The sequence below is a fragment of the Sylvia atricapilla genome, chromosome 1 (assembly GCF_009819655.1).
Source record: "Sylvia atricapilla isolate bSylAtr1 chromosome 1, bSylAtr1.pri, whole genome shotgun sequence".
NCBI classification, from domain to species: domain Eukaryota; kingdom Metazoa; phylum Chordata; class Aves; order Passeriformes; family Sylviidae; genus Sylvia; species Sylvia atricapilla.
This window is the reverse complement of record NC_089140.1, coordinates 9,889,542-9,915,758: the sequence shown is the minus strand read 5'-3', so window position 1 is coordinate 9,915,758 and position 26,217 is coordinate 9,889,542. Positions and strand designations below refer to the sequence as shown.

The following is a 26,217-nucleotide window of genomic DNA, read 5'->3' as shown; positions in this document are numbered from 1 at the left end:
TCCTCACCACACATCCTCCTTGAGTGCAGTGTTGCTGATCATCCCGTGAGATTGAGGGATTTATGTACCTGGAGCCTTTGTCACTCCTCATTTCTTGAGCCCAGGCTCGTCTCTCTGAGGCAACAGTCTGTTAGCTACTGAGAAATGTCTGTAGTGTGGTGGGGATGGCTGTGACACGGATGCCTGAGAGCTGCTGCTGAGTTGTAGAAGAGGCAGACAGAGCAGGCAGGGGAAGTGAAAGTGATAGGGGAATGCCCTTGCTGTGTAGTGGATGGTTTTGTTTTGGATGGGTGGGATGGTTCTACCTCAGACACCATGTCAAAGACATGTAAAAGTAATGGTCAAGTGTAATCGTGTGCTATTGTTCATCTACACTGTGGTTTCCAGCACTGTGTGTGCTGTCAGGACTCCTCTAATCCCTTTGGGTTCTCCTTCCCATCTCTCTGAATGGCCACAGAAGTCCCCAGCACAATGACAGGGAAGGTGTCTGGAGCGGGTTATAGAGAAAAGCAGGGGGTTGTGTAACCACTGTTCACCCAGGATGTCCAATAAGAAACCCAATAAACTGACACTCTGCCCACTCTGACTCACTTCTGTGAAAAACAGGGAAAGATTTCTAGCACCTGGCCCAGCTGTAGGCCATTTGCTCTGTGAAGGGACAGTAGCAGGTAGGGAAGATCTACACATGCTTCCCTGACAGACTGATGGATGGAGGCATGTCTTTTGTTTGGGCTCAGGGAGAGTGGTGTTCCCTGCCTATGTCTGCCTTGCCTGCAAGTGACAGAGGCTGAAGCTGTGGCACAGCCTGCACATCTGCCACTGAACAGCACATGGGAGTCTGGAACATGTACTCCCCTTCCATGGGGTGCAGTCCTTCAGGAAAAGGTTCCTCCACCATGGGTTCCTTGGGATCAGTGGTCCTGCCAGCTGACCTGCTCCAGCATGGGCTTCCCTTCGGGTCACAGCCTCCTTCAGGCATCTACCTGTTCTGGCATGGGGTCCTTCCTGGGCTGCAGGTGCATCCCTGCTCCACCATGGACCTCCATGGGCTGCAGGGACACTGCTGTCCCACCATGGTCTGTACCAGAGGCTGCAAGGGGCTGGAACACCTCCTCCCCCTCATTCTGCAGTGACCTTGGGGTCTGCAGAGCTGTTCCTCTTGTATTTTCACTCCTGTCTCTCTTGATTGCTGTAGAAGTTGAGCACTTTTGTCCCCTCCTTCTTAATACATTAGCCCAGAGGCATCACCACCACCACAGGTGATGAGTTTGGGCCACTGGTAGGTCCAGCTTGGAGCTGTCTGGCATTGGCTCTGTCAGACATAGAGGAAGCTGCTAGCAGTTTCTCACAAAAGTCACCTCTGTAGGTCTCCACCACCAAAATCTGGCAAAACAAACCCAATACAGGCCTGTTGAAGAATTAGGAAATAAGTTCTCTAATGGTTTTGTCCATGAGCTGGGGCCCAGACAAAAAAGAGTGATGAGTCAAACTGGTAGTCTCAATCTACCATAACACTGGATGTACTCATGTGAGCAATTTATCTCTTATACAGCAAGGACATAGTGTTTGTTTAATTTTCCACCCTTTCCCTGACTAATAAAACCATTAATAATGTAGAATTTTAGCTTTCACTAATTTATAAGATACTTCTACCATATCTGTTCCACAAGCTACGTACTTTTTATTTTGGTTTGAAAGTAAAGTTATGCTATTGTAGTGGAATGAATGGATACCTTGTGCTAACTTGTGTTTGGTTCCTGGCCTATGCACAGTGAAATAAAGGCCTATTTCCTCCTATTCTCATATTTTTAGGCTTTAAATCTTGGTTTGCCCGGGGACATTTCTGGTCCCTGAAGTGCTGTTATATGTCTGATAAATGGTTTGAACTTTATCTAGCAGCGGCTTTGCCTGTCCCAGGTCAGACTTTGCACCCACCCTGCACAGGAGCTCCTGGCAGTGAGGACTGGCCAGCCCAAAGGAGCATTTGCTTACAGGTCCTTCTTTTGGAGACAGTGACAGTTTGCTAAGATGGATACAGAGCACTCACTGCCTCTTGAGCTCTGTGCCCAGAATTTCCAGTTCAACTGGGATAGACAGAGCACTCGTGACCAGTGTCTCTAGAGTCTCAGCCCAGCTGAATGCCTTGGTTTGACTTTCAAACAATATCTGAATCTGATGGACAGTTCATGATTGTATTTCTCTCATGTTTTCATATAGTAGGTGAACCTGTGATTTTCACAACTTACTGTTTCTTGGGCACTATCAATATAATTTAAAAAATAATAGAAGCGGTGAATTACGGGTTAGAATTACAAAAAATTCCATGTTGGAAGAGACCCCTGGAGATCATCTGTACCAGTCTCCAGCCAACAGCCAGGCCTTAGATTTCATTTTCCAGAGGACTGTCTAGCCAAGGAATATTTCTAAGCCAGGGGGATTCCACCACTATGCTGGGCTGCCTGTTCCAGTGTTTAATTCTTCTCAAGATGAATAATCTTTTTTCTTAAATCCAAATGAAAATTCTTGTAGAACAACATGTACCTGCTGTCTCTTGACCTGCTACCGTGCATCCTAGAGAAGAGAGTACTTCCAGCTTCCCTGTAACCTCTCTCAGGTGTTGGAAGAGAGTGGCAAAGCAGTTTCAGGTAAAGGTGGACCTTTTGGAGATTTCTGTGTAGTTATGGGCACCTTCTGTTAGCTCTCTGTGATGATCACATGAAATACTCTGTGCTTTCAAAGGTTTTGTGAAAATATTTAATTTTGTGAAGATTCAGGTAAGAGGATTAAATACCTTAAATGATCAAAGACCACATCTTTTGATGGGAACTGAAACAGAATCAAAATCTGCATATTTTTATCTCCAAATGTGCCTGACAGTTTCAAAAGAGCTTGGCATTTGAATCAACTCTCTGTCTCTGAGGATTGAAATCCTAACATCAGCTGCAGTGTGCAATGGTTTCATTGTGAGCACTGGAATATCATTTGATTGCATTTAGGTTTTCCTTGTCCTGCCAATGTTGCCTCTGCTTGTTCTGAATTTTTCCAAATTACCACGAGTCAGTAGTTGATCACAAAAATAAATCAGGTTCTTTCTGCTGATTTTTTCTTCTCCTATGTCTCCCCTGTTTTCTATGGGAAATTTCTATCACTAAGCTTGTTATGCTGATTAGTGAGTTGAATTTTTCATGTAGCCCTTTTCAAATGAAGCATCATGTAAAAGCAATAACAGCTCTTAAATAACACAACAAATTTTAAGAATAGAAATAGCAGATGAGATTATCAGCTGGTCAGAGGACATCAACATTTCTTTCATAATTCTTTTTTTCCCTTTTGTTGGACCTGGGGTAGTAAGGAAAAAACATTTATAATCTTGTTATATAGGAGCTCTCCAACAGAGGCAGGAGTGATACAGCTCAATTTTCCAAGGAGCTTCATTGTGGCCATTTGTCACAGTCAGATATTTGACTCAAGTGCAAAAACGTAGAAAACTAAGGTTATATCAGGTCTCCAAGAAGGATTAAAAGTAACCCAAACAGTAGAGAAAAGAACAAAACAAAGCCCCAAAAAACAAACCACCACATAATTTTCCTCTCACAGGCTGAAACTTTATCTAAATTTGCAGCCAAGGTGAGAATATTTTCCATGGAGAAAAAGGATAAAAACAGGATGAAAGATATATGCTGAATCTTTTTCTCCTCAGAAATGTGCAATCCAGTTTCCTGGTAGGGATGTTATGAAGAGTGTGGCTGACACTAGGATAATTTCCACAATCTTTTTGAAAGATGGTATGGTGGAGGGGGGTTGTTTCATGTGTTTTTGGGAAAATAACAAACAGTAACTGGGAATATGAGACACTTGGACTATTTCTGAGTGACCTATTTTCCAGAATTTTTAGAGCCTTGAGGCAAATCCCAAACTTTGACCAAGTATTTCTAAGATACAGGCAAGTTGCTTCTTCAGTTTAATGCCTGTAGGTTCCACACTGCATGTAAAGAAATTATGTTTAACATTATAGCGACCTTGAAGCCAAATCAGCTTTAAGAACACAAGTTGCTCTCTGTCCAGGAGTCCTGAGTGTCAGACTGCCTGTGTGAAGGGGGCATGTCCTGGTCTGGTTCAAAACACAAAACTGTGGCTGCCTTTTTGTAAAGCCCCTCATTGCAACACAAATGGTTGCCGTGGAGACTTCACCAGTGAGACAGTGGCTGTGTCCTGATGGTTAACAGTAAAATAAATGCCTTCTCAGACTGGCACATGAAAATCAGTGGCAATGCACATCATGTGCCTGCAGCGTGGTCTTTGTGCCTCTGGGGTTTTCCCCGGACACTCCTCACGGCCAAGCACCACATTTACTGACTCATTGTTTTTCTAGGACTCAGAGGGCAAGCAGAGGTGTATGTTTGGGAGAACCAAAGGGCAAGGACAGTCTTCAAGTTTTCACTCAAGTCTCATGTTTGCCTTGTTGGAAACTGCATCTTCCTCTGCTGAAGACGCTCTGTAACTGCATTTGGGACTATGGAGTAAGACTTAGTTCACAAGTTCTGGGGTTTGCTTTTGTTTAATACACATTCACAGAAAATTCACAGAGCACAGTGGGCTGCAATTTGCTGCAGTTTTTTAGGTTCAAATAGGAAGTGTCTTTGCACAAACCAAGTGCTTGCAAGTAGATAACTGAATTTCCTGAAGACTGCAGATTTGAGCTGTAGCTCAAATTATTGAGCAGTGCATTCTGAGCAGTGCAAGTTCTAACCAGTGGCTGGTTGAATTCTTGCTGATTTTACAGATATCCTCTTTAGCCATTAGACTGCAAGTTCTGGCCTTGTGTATTAGACTTTGATGGCAAGGTTTTAGCAGCAGGAGCTACATGGGTGGCTTCTGAGAGAAACTTCCAGAAGCTTTCCCCGTGCCTGATAGAGCCAATGCCAGCTGGCTCCAAGACAGATCCACTGCTGTCTGAGGCTGAGCCCAGCAGCAGCAGCTGGAAGTGCCTCTGGATCACATAATTAAGAAGGGTAAAACCCCCTACAACTGTACAATAGCAGCTGGACAAAGTATTGGGAATATACCAGAGAAACAACTGCAGACACCAGGATCAGTGGAGAGGGAAGGTCCCAGAGTGGAGATTCTTCCAATGCTGTGTTGAAGACCCTGGAGAGGAGCTGTGCCCCTGCAGCCCATGGAGGTCCATGGTGGGCACCGGGTGTCCATCGAGGGTCAACCCACCACATCTCGCTAAAATCAATTGCCAAACTCCTCTTGGCATCAGCATGGCCATATTGTTATCCAAAGAATCCTTTTTAAACCAGTAAAATATTTCAAAATTGAGGAAACTTTAAAATGTAACTGGCCTTGTTTTATGTAGACTTGGGGTGGATTTATAGCTAGAACATGTTTGCAAGATCCATGTTAATGAAATGTACAGCAGGAGTTCTCAGCGTGCACAGTGACATTCATCACTGTCAAACTCCCTCTTTGAATTCACATCCTCCCAACATATTAATGAGGGCTTTAATCTCAAAAGACAAATCTGATCCACAATTGAATTCATGGGGAGTCGCATTCCTCATGCATGAGTGTAGGAAAACCTTGTAAGCTCCCAGCTGAGCTGCTAAGGCCTTTGCAATGGTTTGTGTGTGTCCTCCTTACACTGACATCACACCAAATCCAGATTTTCTGCTTTGTGTATTCAACATAAATTCATAAGGGTTTTGGTCCTGTATGTGCCAGCAAGATGTACCAGATATATTTAGAAAGGAAAAGTGTCAAGGACAGATTAAAAGGATTGTAAAAATTTCCGCCAATGTTCAGCTCATGGGACAATAAGCTTGTAGCATTGAAAAACAGACCTTGTTTTGTCTTTATGCTTGGCATGACAAATCCTCTGTGTCCTGTAAAGTGTTTTTCTCTCCTTTGCTTCTATATAAACCTGAGGTTGTTTGGTTGAGGCATTTCACTGCAGGGTCCACTATAGGCATGCGTGAATGATGGAATTAGTGAATGTTTGAAAATGCAAAATTTGTAACATTGTTACAGAGGTTATGAATACAATAATTTACTTTCTTTTCAGTGTATATAAATTTTTTCTGGAGATCTGCGGAGTTAATGGCTCTCTTAGAGTTATTTTTCCAAATGGATATGAAAAAATATTTTAGAGTTCACACAATCCATCTCTAAAAGAAACACAGCTAATATTTAATTTATTAAGTATACAGAAACTATATAAGCTTTTACCTATAAACTACCTTTAAATAAAACAAATAACAGCAACTTTTCCAGTAATTCATTTAATATATATTCTGATAAAATCTCTTATGATGTTGCCTTTCTGGAATTCAAATATTCTGGAGGTAATATGCTGGCACCTTGGAAGGAACTGACAGTTTGTGAGCTCAAGTGATCATGACTGCCACTTTTTTCAGGAGCTAAAATATTTTCTGGTAATAGTACATTAGGCCAACTCATAAGAAGATTTTATTTGTGTTTCAAGCAGTTGCTGCTTAGGTGATTTATTTATTCCAACTGTTTTAGAAGTCGGAATATAAACTATGTCCTGAGTGACAAAATCTGATGTAGGTTAAAATATGGTTTGAGTAGTATAAGCTTATTAGCTCATATCTTCAGGTTTTAGTTTTGTTGGAAGAAGTTTTTTTTTTTGTTAAGTTTTTTTGGGTTTGGTTTTTTTTTTTTTTTTTTTTTTTTTTTTACTATTTGGTTACATCATGGTTCTTTAATTCCTGGCTTGGGACAGGAAATTGTGCAAAAAGCACAGTTTTGTAAAGTACATAGCAACAGCTGGTTTTGTGGCACTCCTGCCCTGTTTTCCCTCGTAACCATGAAATATCATGAAGAAAAATAGTGGTTCTAATAATTTTGGACTTTTCCCATCCATACTGCTTCTTCAGAAGATATATTCTATCTTTCTTAAAATGTCTTGCAGGCAGATTAAAGCAGGCTGCTGCATTTTCTCCTCTCCCAATCTGCTCCCTGCCATTTATCATTCTCTTTACTAAAAACCTCATATATGTGCTGTCTTAAAATGTCTTAAAATGCCTTGTCTTCTGCTGTCTCTGCAAACTCTGGTGTATGCAGGCTTCTCTGACAACTGCTCTGCTCTATCCAACATTTTTCATCTCTACTTTTATTAACCCATGAAGAATATTACTGGGTATTGCTGGTTTTTTTTTTTTTTTTTTTTTTTTTTTTTTTTACTTGCTTATAATTCTGAAGTGAGAAATAAAAAGGAAAAAGGGTAAAAAGTGATGTTATTCATTACCCTTATACATGTAAATGCATTCAATATTAAATCATAGAATTGTTGAATGGGTTCATTTGGAAGCAGCCTTAAAGATGATTAAGTTCCAGTGCCCCTTCCATTGGCAGGGACACCTTCCACTGGACCAGGGTGTCCCATCCAGTGTTCAACCTGGCTTTGAACACTGCCAGGGATGGGGCAGCCACAGCTTCTCAGGGTAACTTGTGCCAGTGACTCACCTTCACAGTAAAGGACTTCTTTCTAATATCTAAACCTGCTTTCTGTAAGTTTAAGCCCACTGCCCCTTGTCCTGTCACTCCACCTGTCCTTTCCACTTGGAAACAGTCCCTCTCCAGCTTTCCTGTACCTATGAGGAGTTGTTACAACATCCCCTCAGAGGGTTCTCTTCTCTGGGATGAACCGCCACCACTCTCCCGGCTTGTCTCCATAGCAGAGTTGCTTCAGCCTTCTAATCATGTTCATGCCATCCCCTAGACTCCCTTCAACAGGTCCTTCTCCTTCTTTTGTTGATGGCATTACACCTGGGTGCAGCCCTGCAGGTGGGATCCCACCAGAGCAGAGCAGAGCAGAGGGGCACAATCCCCTCCCTCACCTGCTGCCCAGGGTGCTTTTGATGCAGCCCAGAGCTCTTTTGGCTCTCTGGGCTCTGAGTGCACATTGCTGGGTCATTTTGAGCTTCTCATCAACCAACACTCCCTAGCCCTTCTTCCCAGGGCTGCTCACAATCCATTCCCTGCACAGCCTGTGCTTGGGATTGCCCCAACCCACTGTTATTCAGTGTATTACTCCCAGCCAGGCAGTGGAGAGTGACTGGTGGAACTCTGATTGCAACTCTCACACAATTCCAGTTTGTTAGACTTTACACAGTACATTATTTATTATCTTGCAATTATTGTTTTACCTATATTGAGATAGAAACTGGGAAGGCAAGCCTTATAAACCAACAGAAGAGAAAAATTTACAGAAAAAATAACATATTCCAATTCTTCATTTATTCCCTCCTGGTTCTCAGAGAGCCCTGTGACTTGTGCTCATGGTGACTGAAGGAGCTGCTCACATTGCACAAGAAGGAAACCACATTCTTCTGGGCTTTCAGAAGTCACACATATGACATATGTTATTGTTCTGAAATATATGGGACAAGAAAAAGGAACCTGATTTGTCACAAAGCCTGGGATCTGGTAGGAACCTCTTTGGGGTGAAGAGTCTAAATTTGTAAGCAGAACATCCACTGTTTCTCATCACATCAGCAACCAGAGTTTACAAGCTCAAGAGCACAGTGCTGGCTGGCTTCTCCAGCTTTAAACACACTGACAGCAAGTGAATCCTTCTGCATACATTCCAAACACCTGCTCCTCAGCTCAGCTCAGCCACACTATCTCACAAAAATATATATTTTTATTCTTGTTTGATGAATCCTTAAAAAAAATCACTTGAATCCTAGAGTTTATTTTGTCTTGCTTGCTGAAGATAAACAAGCAATATACACAAAAATGCAAAGGTTATTTAAATGAGATGCAACTTAAAAGCCAGCAGTACATCTATATCACCTCAAAAACTGGGAAATTGAGACCTGGATATGCATATTTTGACTTGGGCTACTTTTTAAGATAAATAGTGCAGTTAGAAGCTGTATTCATTAAAAAAAAATATAATTGCTAATATGCATGTATTGTAATGTTAGAGTTTTGAATTATTCAGTCAATAAGTAGATACCAAACATGAATATGAGAGTTATGCAACAGAGAATCATAGTTGCTTTAAATGTAAAATCCAATAAAAATTATAGTAAAGCTTTTTTCAGGTTCAGAACTGCTGTAATGGTGTGTCCCTCTATCAAAGTGTACACAGGTTATTCCAGACATTATGTGTAATATCTGTGTAAGTGCACACAGGTTATTCCAGGTATTTCCAGACATTGGAAATAAATGCAAAGAGCCAGAGACTCTGAACTATAAACTCAGATGTTGTGGTATGTGCAAACATTATGTATTATCCTTCAGCATACCTTAGCACTGTCTCCATTTCTTTTAATCCATATCTACTGATAGAAAGAGAAATACTGCATACAGAGACAAAAGCATTGGTATCTAGAATGGAAAACACCTTTTTTCCTTAATAAAAAAATTGAAAATAATTGTATTGTTAATAATTGTATTTACAAAGGTAAATTCTTTACTTTGAGGACAGTGAGGCAATGGATGAAGTTGCCCAGTGAAGTTGTTGCTTCCTCATCCCTGGATGTGTTCAAAGCCAGGTTGGATGGGGCTTGGAGCAACCTGGGGTAGTGGAAGTTGTCCCTACCCATGGACAGGGGAAATTCAAGATTCCCAGCCGCCCAACCATTCTGTGATATGAAGATGACAAGATGCTTTAGTGTAAGATTAAGGTAATCTTAAAATTAAGAGTGGTTGTGTACAGAGTTTGCAAAAGGCGAAGTGGAAATAAGAGATTCCTTTTCAAAGACATTTTAACAGTTTCTGAAAACTGTGGCCCAGATAGACAGAATCTGCCACTTCCATTATAGGTAAAAAAAAAAAAAAAACAAAAAACAAAAAACAAAAAACAAAAAACCAAAACAAAACAAAACAAAAAAAAAAAAAAAAAAAAAAAAAAAAAAAAAAAAAAAAAAAAAACAAACCAAAAGAAGATCTTGAAGAATTATATCTTGACACAAGGACCTGTCTTTAGGTCATCCAATATTCCTGGCCCATCTCATTCATCCATTTGCAGCACCTATACTTTTGTGGACTCCTATTTTGCTCTTTCTGATACAGATAGACCCAGAAGAAGAAAGTGTCTTGTATTCAAGGTGATTAGTATATCTTGGGAGATTTGTCATGCTTCATTTAGGTTCTCAATGTGATTAATCTTTTACTACATACATATGACAGCATTTTGCTACTTTGCTTCTGCATACTTATTTTTTGTAACTTCATTCATAGCATCAGAATATCTTGAGAGGGAAGGGACTCATTTGAGCCCAAGTCCTGGCCCTGCACAGGACCATCCCCAGGAGTCACACCAGGTGCCTGAGAGCATTGTCCAAATCTCACTGAGCTCTGTCAGGCCTGGAGCTTCCTGCCCTCTGCCCTGGGCAGACCGTTCCTGGTCCCAGCCCTGCTCTGCGTGAAGAACTTTTTTCTAATATCCAACCTAAACCTGCCCTGGCACAGCTTCAGGCCATTCCCTTGGGTCCTGTCCTTGGTCACCAAGAGGAGATCAGTGTCTGCCCCTCTCCTTCCCTCCTGAGGAGGGTGTAGACTGCAATGTTTGCAAAAGAACTTCTTTGGTGTTGGCAAGTGCAGCAATACTTAGTTTGCCTCCGTGTAACTAAGTCATAGTCTCCTCTTGCTCAAATACTATTGGAAAAGGATATTGTGAATCTTCGTAAAGTTTGAGTCCTGTCATTAAACCACACTTCAGGGTCCTTGGTTCTTGCTAATATGGTATAAAAGAACTTAATGTCCCCAGCCCCAGCACTGTTAATTCCCTGCAGCTCCTCAGCTACATTTCAGGAACACAGCCTTTATTTCCTAAGCTTTTCTAACGTGTCCTCTTTTCTGACAGTTAGAGTTACTACAATATCTGCCCTTTATTTTAAGTATAAATGAATTAATTACTTCCAGGAACCCAAAAGAAGTATTTTTCATTTTAATGGATTTCATAATGTCTGGAAAGAGAAAATTCCATTAAAATCATGAGTCTTTAAAGATGAACCAGGGCACAGAGTCTTTCTAGGACATGTCATACAACCATGGTTTATAGCACTGTGTGGACTTTCAGTGTCTGGGCCAAATACTCACCTGTGTGCTGAATTTTGGAAGTATGAGTCTGACAGAGAAGCCCCTGCAAAGGACACTTTGAATGTCTGGCTGAGCAATGTTGGTAGTGATACTAGCTGTAAGAATCCTAATCATGACTCAAGAACTGCATAAAACCGGAGCAAAAATGCAGTCGCTGCCTTACAGCACTGAAAATGCAAAATATCAGACAAAAGGCAAAAGGCTGGTTAGAGCTAAATACTAAATTAAATCACTCTCAGGGAAAGGTAATTGCATTGGACTGTGAGGTTCATCTAAAGGGATGTCACTAGTTTGTCACAACAACCCATTTCTAACAGAAAAAGAAGCAACAAGGTGTTTGCTTTCATCATCCTTTCTCTTAGTTTAAAATTGTGGTTGCCACTGTTTTTGGTAGAATGTCTGGTCAATCAGGAGTAATTACTTGTGATAACTCAGCCTTTTTCTGTCTTCTCCTGGGAGAAGTGGCCAGCTGAAGGGATGCTGGGATTCTAATTCCAGTACTTGTTTGAAGTTTAGGCACACCTATAAATAAAATGAACTGACAAAAACCACCATGGTTAGAAAAATCACTGGTATTTAGTTCCTGGCTACCTGGGGAACTACAGCTCCATATCCATTCCTACTGGCATATGTTAACTTGTCTTTTCCTTTTGAACTGCTTCCATTAGATGAAATAGTGTGTGTCAGGCCTTAAATCTTCTAGATAACAGGACATGGCAGTTTGTCATTTAGGACAAAAATAACTTCTGCTCCACCGTCAGAGTTCATTACTGTCAGCTGGAGTAGAACCCTGCTTAGGAAGTACACGTCTAACAACATGATACATGTTCTTTGCATTTATGAAGGGTTGTATGTATGTTATAGATACACTTAAGATAAGCACTGCACACCCAGTCCCCTCGGGGTTACTGCTCAGGCTGAAAAGACAGGAAAACTCTGACATGCAATTTATCACTGGACACAAAAATATTCATTGCCACCAGTTTAAACTCAGACTAAACCCGGTTTTAATCTGTGCATTTAATGAGATAGCTGAAGTCATTGCTTTTCCAGGTATGTGACAAATTAAAGAGGGGATAGGATAGGACCCTGTAGATAAACTTGGTCTGTTTTCAAATATGCTTCTGAATTTCCCTGTATTTCAAGATTCTTGGTGATTTCAGATTAGGGAAATGACCTTGGCTAATCTATGCCAGTATTTTTCCAGATGTTTTCTGGTGAACATGCCATCAGTGGGATTGAAAATACTGATAAACAACTGGAACCATGGAAAGTAAATGTTAATTTATTTTTACTGAACAAATTCATGACTACAATGTACAAGTCTAATATGCTTTGACATCCCGGCCCAGAACAGCAGCACACAAATATGTCAACATTACATTATAAGGAACAAAACACTCTTGTTGAGATCTGATGAGAAATTTTCTCATTAGTGTATTTTAGTGAAAGATAAGTAGTAACAGCCTTGTACTCTGCATGAGCTGTCAGAACTTTCCATAGCTCTGGGAACTTGAGGAATAAGAATAATAATGTAAAATTAGCAAGTCTCACTTATTTATTTAGTCCCTGAATGAAGAGATCAGTAGAGCAGTTTCCCTGCAATCTGTTGACATCATGGAAAACTAAAGTTGAGTAAGAAAGATGAAGGGGGCATCAAGCCTGGTAAGCAAAGGGGGATAATGGCATTCAGGAGCCAGCCAAACACAACATTAACTCCTGCAATGAGAACAAATCACTTTAGGTATGAACAAAAGAGGCTGCTCACAGCAGTTTTTGTCTGAAATCTAGTGGCCTACATTTCAGAGAGCCTCAAATGTTCTGGACAGTCTCATTTTGGACTGCAGAGTCCAGTATGTCATTGATTACAGAAAGAGTCCTCTGGGAAAATAGGTGCCTTGCTCACAGCTACAATCTGCTGTGACTCTGGTCAGGAATTTTTCCACATTTTTCCATCTTGCTGAGAGCACTGTAAGAGTCAGCAGGTGCCTGAATCCAGAACAACACAGGACACCTGCTGCTGCTTCCTCTCCACAAGAGGTGAGGAGGAGACACCTCTGCCAACCCTTCCATAAGGACTTTGTGGGTTTGCAGTGCCACAGACCAACCCAGCAAGCTGAAAGTGCAGTGGGGAGTGCAGGAGATTGACCAAACCACCAGATTATGGAAGAAGCTTCCAGGACAACTTTCCCCCTAATACTGAGTTATGGTGTAACCTCAAATGCAAGAAATGTGAAGTAAAAGGAGAAAAATGAATATGCTGACTGGAGCCTTCTTTTGAGAGAAAGTTTGGACTTATTTGCCCTCTTACAATTATTATTTTTGTGTTTGTTACTCACTGTAATTTTATATAATGCTGATTACATGTGAAATGTATGAGCTAAGTTGCTGGCAATGAGTAGGGCCCAAGTGTTCTCTCTCTGGTGAGGCTGCTTCTGGCTTCCAATTGAGTTTTAGCATCTGCTGAATTTACACATGGATTAATTAACTCTTCTCAATATTTCTTGGTTTGTCTCTCACCAAACTGAGATGAAAAAGAATCATGACCTTACCTAGTAAACATGTGGTGAGCATTATTTATAGCTAAAACAGGCAAAGCATTTTTTTGCTAAGCAAACCTTGGCAGTGATCACCACCCACTCTTCAAGATTCCACCTGCTTGGCAGAATGAGGTGATGAGCAGATGTAGTATTTGCCAGTTTGATGAAAGCACTAAAAAAAAAAATAAAACCATTTATCGATCCCAACTATTTCATGCATGCATTTGTATATATTGCACAGTACACAGGGAATAGTTTTGCTTTTGGTTTCCAGTTGCAGTTTAGGTCTTGATCAGTTTATAAAGCTTTTAGGGATTTGATAATAGCCTTTCAAAATCACATGCTTTACTTAAAGTTTTGAAACTTTTTGAACACCCAGATTAAGGTATTACATTCTAACCCACCATTCTTGCTTTGTTCAAAGCCATTCCTATTTCTGCTACACCTCTCTAGACCATGCAAATTTTTTCCTAGCTGCACTTCTCTAGTTAATGCAGCTTTGTACTCTAATTTTTTTTCCTTCTGATTTCTTGCAGATATTTCCTGTTTTCTAGCTGTAAGCAATTTTTGTTGAACTGTCCAGTTTTTGTTGCTCACTTAGAGAGACCTAATTCCTTTCAGTCATTGAACCTTGGAAGGACTTGACTCTTCCAACTGACAGAGCACAGAGCAACCTAGAAACCAGTTTGGCTTTTTAAAATCAGCCTCTGACTCCAGCCACTGAATATTTAGGGACTGCAATACCTACATTGGAAGTACATAAACTTTCAGGAGATTTCTCACTGTTTATAGATACCAGTGTGGTTTTGGGGGCATTTAAAATGCTAACACGTTTATAAAGTTAATGTTAATATGTTAATATTTACAAAATGTTTGCAGATATTTAAGAATAGATACAGAGAGCTCTGCTATATAGTGTGAAAATTTCACAGCAAATTATTTAGTGTTAAAATATTATATTGAATAATCTAGGTCATGGAAAGTAGCCTCTGTACTGGAGAGAGTCATTATTTCAAATTGCATTTACTGCTCTAAATAAAAGTTGGACGATTTTCACTGTTTACTTCAAACACTCAGTGAAGGAGGAAAAATCTGGAGATGGAGAGTTTACTGCTAGTGTGAAACACTGTGAGAAGACCTTTGCTTTTAGAAGCTAAGTTAGTGTACTTTTTCATGGTTTACACTTGACTGGAGCAAGTAACAGAAGCCATTTAGTCCTGAGAAATGCACATATTGCTCTGTGATTCTGGTGTCATTTTCTGTTTTGTAACTATGCAGAAGTTTTAGTTATGGGGGAAGTTATGAGGAAAAGCAGCTGTCTGGCACATGATAGCTTCTCTTAAAGTGGGTGAATCAAAGTAAAACTTGCAGTGTTTGACATGCAGATATATTAAGCATTCTATTATCCAAAGGTCAAAAAGATATTTATAGATTAACTGATGTTAAAGAAAATACTAACTATTTGCAAATGTAGGGTATACTTGGGGAAAACCCCCCACACTTCTGTAGCTTCTTTCTAAAGGCATTATTTTATCCTTTGTTTAATGACAAGACATAGGTTTACTTTTCCCTCTTTTGTTATTTTCAATAGAAAGACAAACTATGCACTTATTCAGAATACCAGTGTTTATGCAAGGGTGAAATCCCCACACAGTCACTCTTCAAATGCAGTATTTAAAAGCTACCATTTACTGCATCAACACACCTTCAGCATTAGCCAAATGATGCATCAGTTTTGTTTCTTGCTAATTAAGGAGAAAACTGTAGCAATTTGAATGCCATTATACAGAAGTTCTGGAGTGATTGTGATTTTAAATAATTTTGGAATAAATAAATTAATAAAATTTTGTTATCACATTTAGACCTTTACTAGAGAAGTAACAACTTGCAGAACATTTTTGAGTCAGGAGTAGACAGATAATTCTTTGTTTAACTAGATGTAAAGTCAAAATAACCTTTATTTGAAGTACTTCTGTTGTATACATCTTACATTTGATATATTTTGTCAGTAGCATAACCACAAGGAGGTAGGATTAAGTACACTAATATGAAACAGCTATATTTAGAACATATCCATAAAACATCTCCTTAATCTCTGATGACCTCTAAAAGAAAGAGCATTTCTGGAGATTTGGATGGTCCCTGAGAAAAAGCAGAATCCAGCCTGGAGGGGTTCAGTTCCTGGTCTTTGTTGCAAAAACCAGCCAGGATATCGCAATCATCCCAAGGAGTGATGTATTCCAATAAAATGCCTCTGCAAAAAAGTGTCTGGGGTTTTGGTTTATTTTATTTTATTTTATTTTATTTTATTTTATTTTATTTTATTTTATTTTATTTTATTTTAAAATGTCCATAGATTTTCAGATTGTTAATGACCTGAAGGTATGGAGGAGTGTTTCAGATTTCAAGCTTCTTTCCAGACAGTTTTGAAGTGAGAAGGTGAAGTGAAGCTATCCCAGTCTGCCCGAGGTACCTGGGAGGCACCGGGCATTTCTCACCCTCTCATCCTCTCCTCCTCTCCCAGCAGCTGCTGCATTCCTGCACTTCAGTAATACCCACATGATGGCAGAAGAGAACAGACAGCTGCAGACAAAATCTGACAGGCAAGTTCACTTCTGGTGTATCCGTGAACACTTTTTATATGTGTCTATTAAAAAATATAAACATCTGGAAGTATTTAAATATAAATATATAGAATAAATGAACACATATGCATTTATATGTATGTGTGTGTATAAATATAATGCATTTATAAATACAGATTGCTGAAGTATGAGAAAAGTCTGGTTTTAGTTTTGGATGGACCTTACTGTTCCTAGGAATCAGAAAAATAGCAGAGATATAAAAATAGTTTACTTAAGTCCTCTTACTTTTATTGCCAGAAATTGGAGGTAGTTTGTTTTGTCTGTACTGTTGCACAGGTAAAAGAATCTATTAAATTAAAGGAGACTGATATCAGACTCTGAGAAGGAGAAAGCCATACAATTTTAAGTACTTCCATGGTCAGTGAAACTCCAGTTTGACTAACTTAGAGCATGCTGTGCTCAGTAACTGGAACAAACAACAAGAAAAATGTTTGTTTTTACCAATCCACATAGTTTTACTGCATACATTGTGCATACCAGTGTTTAAAATCTCTCGGCCTCACTAATCCAAAGTGATCTCAGACATGCAATGTATTTTTATAGGCAGTCTTGTAAAAATAATTTTTCTTGGTTGTATGTCTGGAAAGCGTTGACTATGTTACAGACACTGCATCAGCTAATAATAATTACTGGAGTCAAAAAGAAGGAAATTTAGACCAAAATTAGCAAATTAATTATATGTGGAAAGTTTTCAGAATCTATGATTTTAGCACAGACCTAAGACTGTCTTCCCCAGAAATTCTCCTCCCAGGTCAGCCATCTCATTCTTTTTATACCCCCAAATAAATCTAACCTTTCTGTTTCTTATTGTCATGAAGATTAATTTGGGTTAGATCGCTCAAAACTTGTAAAAAAACCAAATAGAAAATGCTGACCATTGTTATGATGAGGTTGAAGCTCCTTGATTTGACCTGGGTGTACAAGTGGATGGCCTTTTAATTGCAAACTCTATATACGTGATACTTGCACAGTGCTTGATTTTTGTTTGCAATCGTGTATCTAAGCTAAGTAAAAAATTGTAGTTAACTTTTAAAATAAATTGCAATTAAATGTTATAGGCAAGGGTTGTCACACTTAGTCATCTTCTCTTGGTTTGTGGAGCCTGCCACTGTTCCTGAGTGTGTTACTGCAGGGCAGCTGCAGCAGAAAGGGCACCAACTCATTCATGTATTTCAAACACTGTGGTGCCTACTCTGAAGGGTGGGAAACAGTGGCTGAATCTCCACCAGTGCTTCATTATGCAAAAGAAGGAGGAAGGGTATGGCATGAACATCAGCAGCCTTTGGTAAGCTTTGCTTTTTGCTCTGCTTTTCCAAAGAGAGATCAGCATGACATGGTCGTGTCCACCCTTTTGGCTGGAGTAAGATCCAAGCCTCTGTTCTGGAGGACACACAGAGACAGTTTTGTGCCCCAGCCTCATGCCTCTCCTTGTGCCCATGGGTAGAAAACAGAACTCCAGTAATATCCAGACCAGGGAACTGGGATTGCAGAGGGGTGCCCTTAAACACTCCCCACCCTGAGCCTACTTGTAACCTGCAGTATTCAAAACAATCCATCAAACAATTTGCTTTCCATTTTTTCTAAGTTTCACTCTTCCTCAGAGAAAACATTGCTTGAGCCAGCTTTGCTGGAGACCAGTAGCCTTATTCAGGAGATGAATTTCTTTCTCTCCTTCTTGCTTTCTGCATGAAGAATTTTCACATTCATACCCTCATTTACATGCTTTGGTACTGGGAACTCATGTTATAATGCAATATGGGCATTTCTTTGTGACTGCCTCAGTCAGAATATAGAGACTGAGGGATTTGAGGGCAGTGCTGGAGCACTGAGCCATCCTTCTTTCAGTGCCCAGACTGTGGCTGAGGGTGAGTGGCCCTTGCATCACCCTGGGTGCAGGATGGCATTTGAGTACCAAAAGCTGATTGTTTAAAGCAGAGGAAAGAGCAGGAGGTGCACAAGGGGAAAACAACAGCAAGGGGAAAACAACAGAAATAGAGGATCAGGTGTGTAGCATATGTTGACATGAAAGTTAGAAATTGAGAAATAAACCTGCCTTATCCTGAAAAAAACATTAGTACATCCAGTTGTATTTAAAATGGACTTTTCTAAAAGATCCGTGTGTCATGCAAAATATAATCTAAGGACAGAAATTATTTAGATTGTCTACAAAGAATTTTTTTCCTCCTTAACATCTCCAAGCTGCTCTTGTATCAGAACCATCCTTAATTCTGTAGTTCTGGCACATCATGACCTCATTCCTGGCTAAGTAGAATTTGCCCTTGTGGAATCAGGAACAGGAGGCATTTTGTAATCTGGTTGTTTAACACTGCCTGAAAAGGACTATCTAGATGGATTTTTACTTTTAAAGAATCTTATTCCCAGGACAAATCTAATCACCTGTGGGAAGTTTGTGGGTGGGAAAGGAGAGGGGGATGTGAGGGATATGGGGGAGTATGGGAAAGAGAAACCACATATTTTTGTTTCATAGCATGTGTTCTTTCAAATACAAGCTACCTGTAGCACCACTGACAAATTTGACATGGTTGTTCCTTTTGACTTTTTTTTTTTTTTTTTTGGAAGTCAGTCAGCAGGATTGACTTCTTTAGTTGTAATTAAGAATCCTTACTAAAATCTTACTAAAATAGATTTCTAACATACAGCCTTAACAAGTTTGTGAACACAGAGTAAAGGAAAGTGGGATGCTAGAAGGCTACTTCCATTCAAAAAACAACCTAAATTATTTTATAGTTTTTTTATAATTCTAAGGAGTTTTAATCAATTGCCAAGGTGACTAGAGGTATTTGTGAGATGACTTAGCAGATGAAAGAATATAATTTGAATTCTAAGTCTGAATTAACTTCTAAACTAGGAGACATATGACAACATTGGGTAGGGCAGATTGGTCTGCAAAATTAATGAAAATTAATCAATTAATTAATTAATCAATCCCTAAAAATAAATATGCTCTGACTGACCTGTTTCTTTGCTTCTTTGTGTAAAAAATAGCCATACTTCTTCTGAAGCTCTTCAGTTGAGTATTCTCTTAACTAAACTGACATTCCGAATGCTTTGGCAAGTCATATGAATACATTGTGCACCTTGAGGAAAATTATGGGGGGAAAAAATCTCAAATTTGATGGAAGCAACCACATTTAACCTGCACAGCTGTTTCTTAGCTGCTAACATAGAAAGTGGTAGATGTTTTCTTTTTGATGGCATGAGAATAAAGAAAGCATTCACTATCACTGACCAAAATATTGAGCTTGATAGCTTCTGTAAAGATCTCCTGTCAGAATCTCTCAGTAACTGGGAAGATATCCTAGGGCACAAACCAGAAACTGCAAGAAAGATGAAAAGACAAAAAGTGCTAAACCCGAAGTTAAAGGCAAACTCAGTGCTGACATCCAGGAGACTTTGTCCCGATGGATAATTTTACTGCAATTATGCCTGAGTGCAGTTTATCTGCCTGATAAAAGCAGGCATTGGTTTTGGCAATTTTAGTGCCGAAACAGATATTCAGCTTAAGCTTTATTTTCTGTCTTTCCAAGTAACCATTTAACATATTTAGCTGTTTCTCAATGTTTCTCTGTATTTATTTTTTCTTTTACTAAATCAAATTTTTTAAATTTAATTTGATTTTATAGCTCATTTAACTTTCAGCTAATGCTAGTGTTTTCTTTTTTTCTTTTTTTTTTTTTTTTAATTAATCCCAAATATGGCTTAGCAGAACACGTCTTGTTCTAAGTTTCTAAGTTTTATTTAAATGTTTTTTGAAATTTTGTTTCCATCTGCAAGGATTTTAAAGAACAATTTATAGTCATACTCTTGCTGGTTGGGCCCCATCAGTGATGGAAAAGCCAAATGGTTAAAATTTTTGTTTTGGTAAGAATTTCTGGATATGTGCTTGACTCAGGAGGTTCACATGTTTCCCAAAGAGCTTGTCCTTCTTGTTGCAGTGGGACTGGACCTTTGAAAGTATCCAGAAGTGAACACTGTCATGACCCTTTGCATCTTTGACATACACTCAAATTCAACTCTCCACGTAATCAGCCTATGAATCCAATGAAGATAATAACAAAATAAGGCCCAGACAGCTGATTCCCAAAGCTGATTCTTCCTCTCCCTTTTGTACCCCTGCAAAGGCAGAGGGGATACTTCCAGAGGGGCCAGTGACCTCCTGGAAACCAGATCAGGAGGCTGTCCTTGGGTTGGCCTTTACTGATTTTTTTCACTGATTGTAGGTCAAGCATTACCCCTGATTGCAATTAGAAATAAAGTAACCTGGCTCCTGAGCCCGGTGGAGTTGTTCCAAATTCACAGTTCTTGAGGGAGACCAGAGGCTCTGATTTTTAAAAGACTTAGCTTTTATAATTTCAAAAGTGATCAGGGCAGACTGATATTGGAAGAACAGTATTTTTTACCAAAGTGTCATGAGAAGAATGATGGACTGAAATGAAGATGTTCTCTGCTACATTGTAAGTTTAGGGTATATTTACTTTGTGTTACCTTTTGCTTGAATAAGCAGTTATGCATGATGGATTTTGACAGAATCAGGGAGGATATTCTGAAAGGCAAAAATTATTTACATTTCACAGCTGACTGACTAATGGTCTCTATGCTGAATTCAGGCAGTGTGAGCTTTGTCTCCAGTACATCTCATATAGCTGGGAATGAAAACAACAATGTGAATGTCCAACCCAAGTGATTTGGGCAGAGAACCCTTGGCTCTGCTTTCTTTAGGAAACCCATGCCACCTCATCAAGCCTGTTTGGCAGAAGGGAAGTCTGTGCCATGCTCTGCTCTTTCTGCTGTCCCATCATGCCATGAAAGGGACCTCTCCAGAATGTCACTTTGAATGGTTGCACTCTTTGAATGGATGCACTCTTCTTAATAAAGAAAGTGAGGTGATACATTTAGTGCCATTTCTAAGATATAGCACACCAGTATTTTCATGTAAAGTTTCCAGTTAAGCTGGAAACCCCAAAATCCAGGTCAGTGAAATTGCATAAATCTAAGCGTCTGGGCACTGCTGGTTCCCAAGATGATTGTTGATAACATGGACAAACTTTTGCCCCTGCTTTCTTCGTGAAATATTCATCCTGGCCTGGAATATGCTGCTAATTTTCCTATGTGTTGCATGCCTAAAATTATTTCTTTATGCATCTGCAGGGAATTAATTTTGAGGAGTCTATTGCGTAGTACATTATACCTTTACAAGATTAATTTAATCAACATAGAGAGGTTAAAAAAACAGGGCAAGGGGAACTTCTTTTGATCATTCTATATGAAATTTTTTGACATTTCAAAATGAAAATTAATCTTTCAAAAGCAACAACTGTGAACTCCCCTAAAGTGACAGCGTGACTTTTTCTCCCTTTTACCACCTCAGGAATATATTATCATGTACCTGACACCATTGCTTACAGAGCAGAATTAAATCTGGCTGCTCTGGAACACTATTGATATAGTAAGAAATGCACTTGCATAGCCACTAATAGCCAATAAATGCTACTTAATCATTTTAGCTATTTTTAAATCCTTAATTGTATCTACTTGAGAAAGAAAAACAGCTGACATACTTTCCATATATCAATTATTGTATACTACAAATTGTCTTTATTCATAGAAACCTGAGATCACTTTGTTTGCATTTGATTTAAATGAAAATAAATGCCTAAATGAACCCCTTGGAGTCAGGCCAAACTGACACTTTTTGCGTGGTATCATTTTGAGATCCAGATTTATGTGATGTATGATTACAGCGTGAGAACAGCAGTGTGGCCACAATTTTTCAAAGGCAGTCAGTAATGTGAGATTTTTCAGGGCCTGAGTAATCTCATGTTTCTTTAATGGTACCTGCTTTTTTAGGCCCTCTGTCTGGTTGTTTTCAGCGATGCAAATATGCCCAGCTCCCAAAATTCTGAGCACTCATTTTCAGGCTGTCTAAATGATGATGGAAGAGCCTGGACCTTGTTTTCAAACCATAAGTTGCCTTGAAGAAAAAACTTGAGATACTAAGCCACAGAGAGATTTTGAAAACTTTCAGAAACCTTGCTCTTCTGTGAGGAAAATGCAGGTGCATCTCTGAGGACCAGAAGGTATCTCCCTACAGCACATGTCCAAGCCTCACTTGGACTTCAGTAGAATGTGCTGAAGGATGATTTCCGAAAGACTGCTGTATATTTCTCTCAGCTATTGGGGCTGGAAAGGTCCTTGTGGTGGCATTTGTAGTTGCACCATCTCCTTGTGCTCTGTTGGCTGTTGGGATGTTGCAGCACTGCAGCACTTAGGTGCTCTGACCTTTTAATGACTCACTGTGCTGTACACCGTGTTGTCTTCACACTCATTTGTTTCAACCTGTCAAAACCTCGCAGGAAGGGGCTGGAAGAAACAAAGTTTTTCAGATTTGGGTCTAATGCACTAGGTTTCTCCTTCTGAAAAAGTAAATATTTGTGTAATAAGCTGCAGAACCCTTAAAGCAGCTGTGAAATGATCTAGCCATGAGATCTCATGAACAGATCCAGGATGGAGGAGAGCAGCCAGCAAGATCTTGTTTACCCTGCTTTGAGAATCTGACAGCTGGAATTTGGATAAAACATCTGTCTGAGAGGATATTGCCAAATCAGAAATGTAGTGGTAAAACACAGAGCTGTACCTGCTGTGCCTGATGATAAGGGTGACCAGAGGGCTGCAAGGGAACTGTCCCATGAACAACTTATTCCTGATACCAGGAGTGTTGGGCTCCTGTGTTTCCTCAAACTCAGCTTTCCGTGGTTTGCAGAATCTTGTCTTTTCTCAGCCTCAGCCTGCCCTTGGATGGCTCCCATTATTTCTGACCTCCCACTACCTTTTCTATGCTACTTATAGCACAACAGCTGGGGAACATTGATGTGCATCTCTGTTGTATTTATATTTTGAAGAGTGACTTTGGTTTTTATTTGCATTCATGGTAGTTCAGTAAGTTGTTTGGCATCATGTGGACTTTTGTAGTCAAGCTCCCTTTCCATGCATTTATCACATTGCCTCCTCCAGTTTTGTTTCTCTTTTTCCTGCCATAAGTGATTCTCTCTGTCCTCCAGCTTTCCATTAGCTGTCTCCTTTGTTTGGAAAAGAGGTAACCCAGGGTATATTCTTTCTTTCTTAAAAGGATCATTTGTTACTAGGAAATAAGAATAGAGATCAGTTGGAAAGTAGACCCCAAGACTCAGTTTGCTCATCTGGTTTCTGGTGACCTGTTTCTTGTAGATGCTGGTATCTTGTTTCAACACCTTGATCATTGTGCATTTTGCTCATCCCCATTTCATTTCCAACCAAGCTCTTCCACTTTGTTTCATGTTTCTGCATCTCCTGTATTTCCTGCTGCCCTTTCACATACAGCCTTTCTGTTCCATCAGATTTTATCTCATGGCTATTCCAACTTCTCTGACATAAGCTACTGTATTCTGGGTTCACACTGTGAATACTGGACATGTATGTATGGGGAAATACTCAGAGAAGTTGCTGATCTGCAAGGGGAGTGAAGAATTCAGACTCTAGCTCAGTTATTAACTTTTACTTTTTTTACACTTAGCAAAAAAAAATGGAAGAATAATTCTGTACATGAATATAGTGTAAGTAATTTTATGTCATCATTATTTCAAGTGTTATTGTGCTCTCATAAAAGAGTAGTTGCTTCTATACATGAGGCAGCATAATAGATCCCATATTCAGATCTTATTTTATAAAGCCTGTGGAGAGTATATAACACCTCTCTTCTCAGATAGGTGCATTCCATGAGCATTTAAGTGTTTGACTAGCAGGTTCATTTGTACCATGCACAGACAGCACCCTGTTTGTACAGAAATAAAACTCTGTGATGCATCTGAGGATCTTTAACTGCTGTGACTGGCCTTACTTTTGCACCTGAAAATTGCCATTTAAAGAAAATATTTCTTGTACTGACCCAAAGAATTTGCTACCAACATCTGCAGGGACTGAAATGAAGGTTGCTTTTGGGGTGCCTGCTCTGATCTTCTCTTAGGAGTTCCAAATGCCCTAAAAATGTAAACCTCAGGATTTTTAATTTCAGATAATCATGAATTATACTGATGACCACTAATGATTCCCTTACAGCCCATTTCATAGGTTTTAAGCATTTTGACTATTATTCAATGGAAATGCTAGTGAAGAAATTAGAATGGTGAATACCTGGAACCCCATGGTTTTTGCACAGTTTCACAGACTCCAGTACATGTATTTCTACAGAAATCAAATACTGCACTGTGAGGCTAATCCATATGTACCTCACAGATATGGCAGCACTGGATGTTGGTAATGGTGTATGCATGCAACCAGGATGTCTGGCTAAGTCAGAACTGGCTCAGTCAATTGGAATGGAAAACTGAGTTGCTGGCAACCTGATGGTTGGAAGTAATGCCAAATACATTGCTTCAGACTACAAGGAGTCAAAGTTTTGAATTTTCTTTAGATGTGTTATAGTACAATGCTTGAGCCTTGCTTCTTTCCAAAATAGCACATTAAAATTCTGCTTTACCTCTTTGATCTACTATTTTTTTTTTTAAGTTAAAAAGGTGCTTATATCTGAGCTGTAGACAGAAAGCACTCTAGGTTATGCCTACACCAGCAAATAGGGCAGATATTGGGAGCAGACAGGTAAAGCATTTGGTGCTTGTGTCCATACCATGCACACTTCTGTGGGATTTCCTTTGGGTTAGCTGTGGTCAGGGCACCTGGACTGAGCTACCCTGTGCCTTTGGAGCCCACAAGGAACCTGCTTGCAGTTACCTTCTGATTTTACCCAAAGAATACTTTTTATGTACTCTGAGACTTCCTTATGAAGTGAATCAAATCATGGGAAATTTGAACAAAACATCCTCCTAATAAAACCCTTATAGTAGACATGATCTTAGTTAAGTTGCTGCAATTCACTGGAGCTTCTTGTAAAATAAATCACCAGAGACTATTCTTGGTGCAGTTTGCCCTATTTTCTACCAAATAATATCTCGTTATTTAGTGTCTTGACAAGAAACTCTTACCTTTGTGAATTTAAATTACTGTATTGCAGAAGATGTAAAATTGGCACATTTTGTTCCTTCTCATCCCTCAGAAGAAGCTTTAAATATTTACTTTCCTTGTGCAGCAGGAATGCTATCTGAAACATTTCCTTTGAGCTATGAGACAAATTCAGGAATCTTCTTCTAAGTTTATGGAGTACAATAAGTCCTGTCAGCAGTAATCCCTGGGCCATCAGTCTTCCAAGCCTAGGTAAATAAAAATTGCACACATATCTTCATTATGACACTTTTAGGCCTTGACTGCTGTTGGCAGATACTGGCAGATACTAGCCCATAGTATTCCACACTGGTAATAGTGCCATTCCTCAGCCTTTCCTCTCCCCTGGACTGTGCTACACCTTTCCCAGGAGAGCAAAAACCGTGGTAAGGATGCCATTGCCACTTGCTAGCCTTGTTAGCTCTGTCTCTACAAGCAAACAAAGAAGGACCAGAGAACAGGATCCCAGGACCACAACAGTCACAAACAATGGGGAGGACAATTGGGTGACCAACCTAGGGGATGAGGGAGAGACTGTGGGTATGTCTGCCTGGACTTCAGGAAAGCCTTTGACACTGCTTCCCACAGCATTCTCCTGGAGGAGCTGGCAGCCCATGGCTTGGACAGGGAAAAAACCTGGCTGGATGGTCAGGCCCAGAGGGTGGTGGGAAGTGGAGCTACATCCAGCTGGTGGCTGGTCACAAGTGTGTTCCCCAGGGCTCAGTACTGGGACCAGTCCTGTTTAATACCTTTATTGACCTGGACCCTCAGCCAACCCACAGGTGACACGAAGCTGGGTGGGAGTGTTGGTCTGCTGGAAGGTGGGAAGGCTCTGTAGAGGGACTTGGGCTGGGGCCAAAGGTTTGAGATTCAATGAGGCAAAGAGCTGGGTCCTGCAGTAC

At 39.9% G+C, this 26,217-nt stretch overlaps 1 long non-coding RNA gene across 1 annotated transcript; it reads right to left on the bottom strand.

The window, feature by feature from the left end:
- Nucleotides 1-8,668: 8,668 nt before the first annotated feature.
- Nucleotides 8,669-13,775, bottom strand: LOC136363302 (uncharacterized). The gene is made up of 2 exons (XR_010743971.1): nt 13,698-13,775; nt 8,669-8,823 (listed from the first exon to the last, which is right to left on the bottom strand). It is a non-coding gene; the product is annotated as an uncharacterized lncRNA (long non-coding RNA).
- Between the last annotated feature and the right edge of the window lie 12,442 nt (nt 13,776-26,217).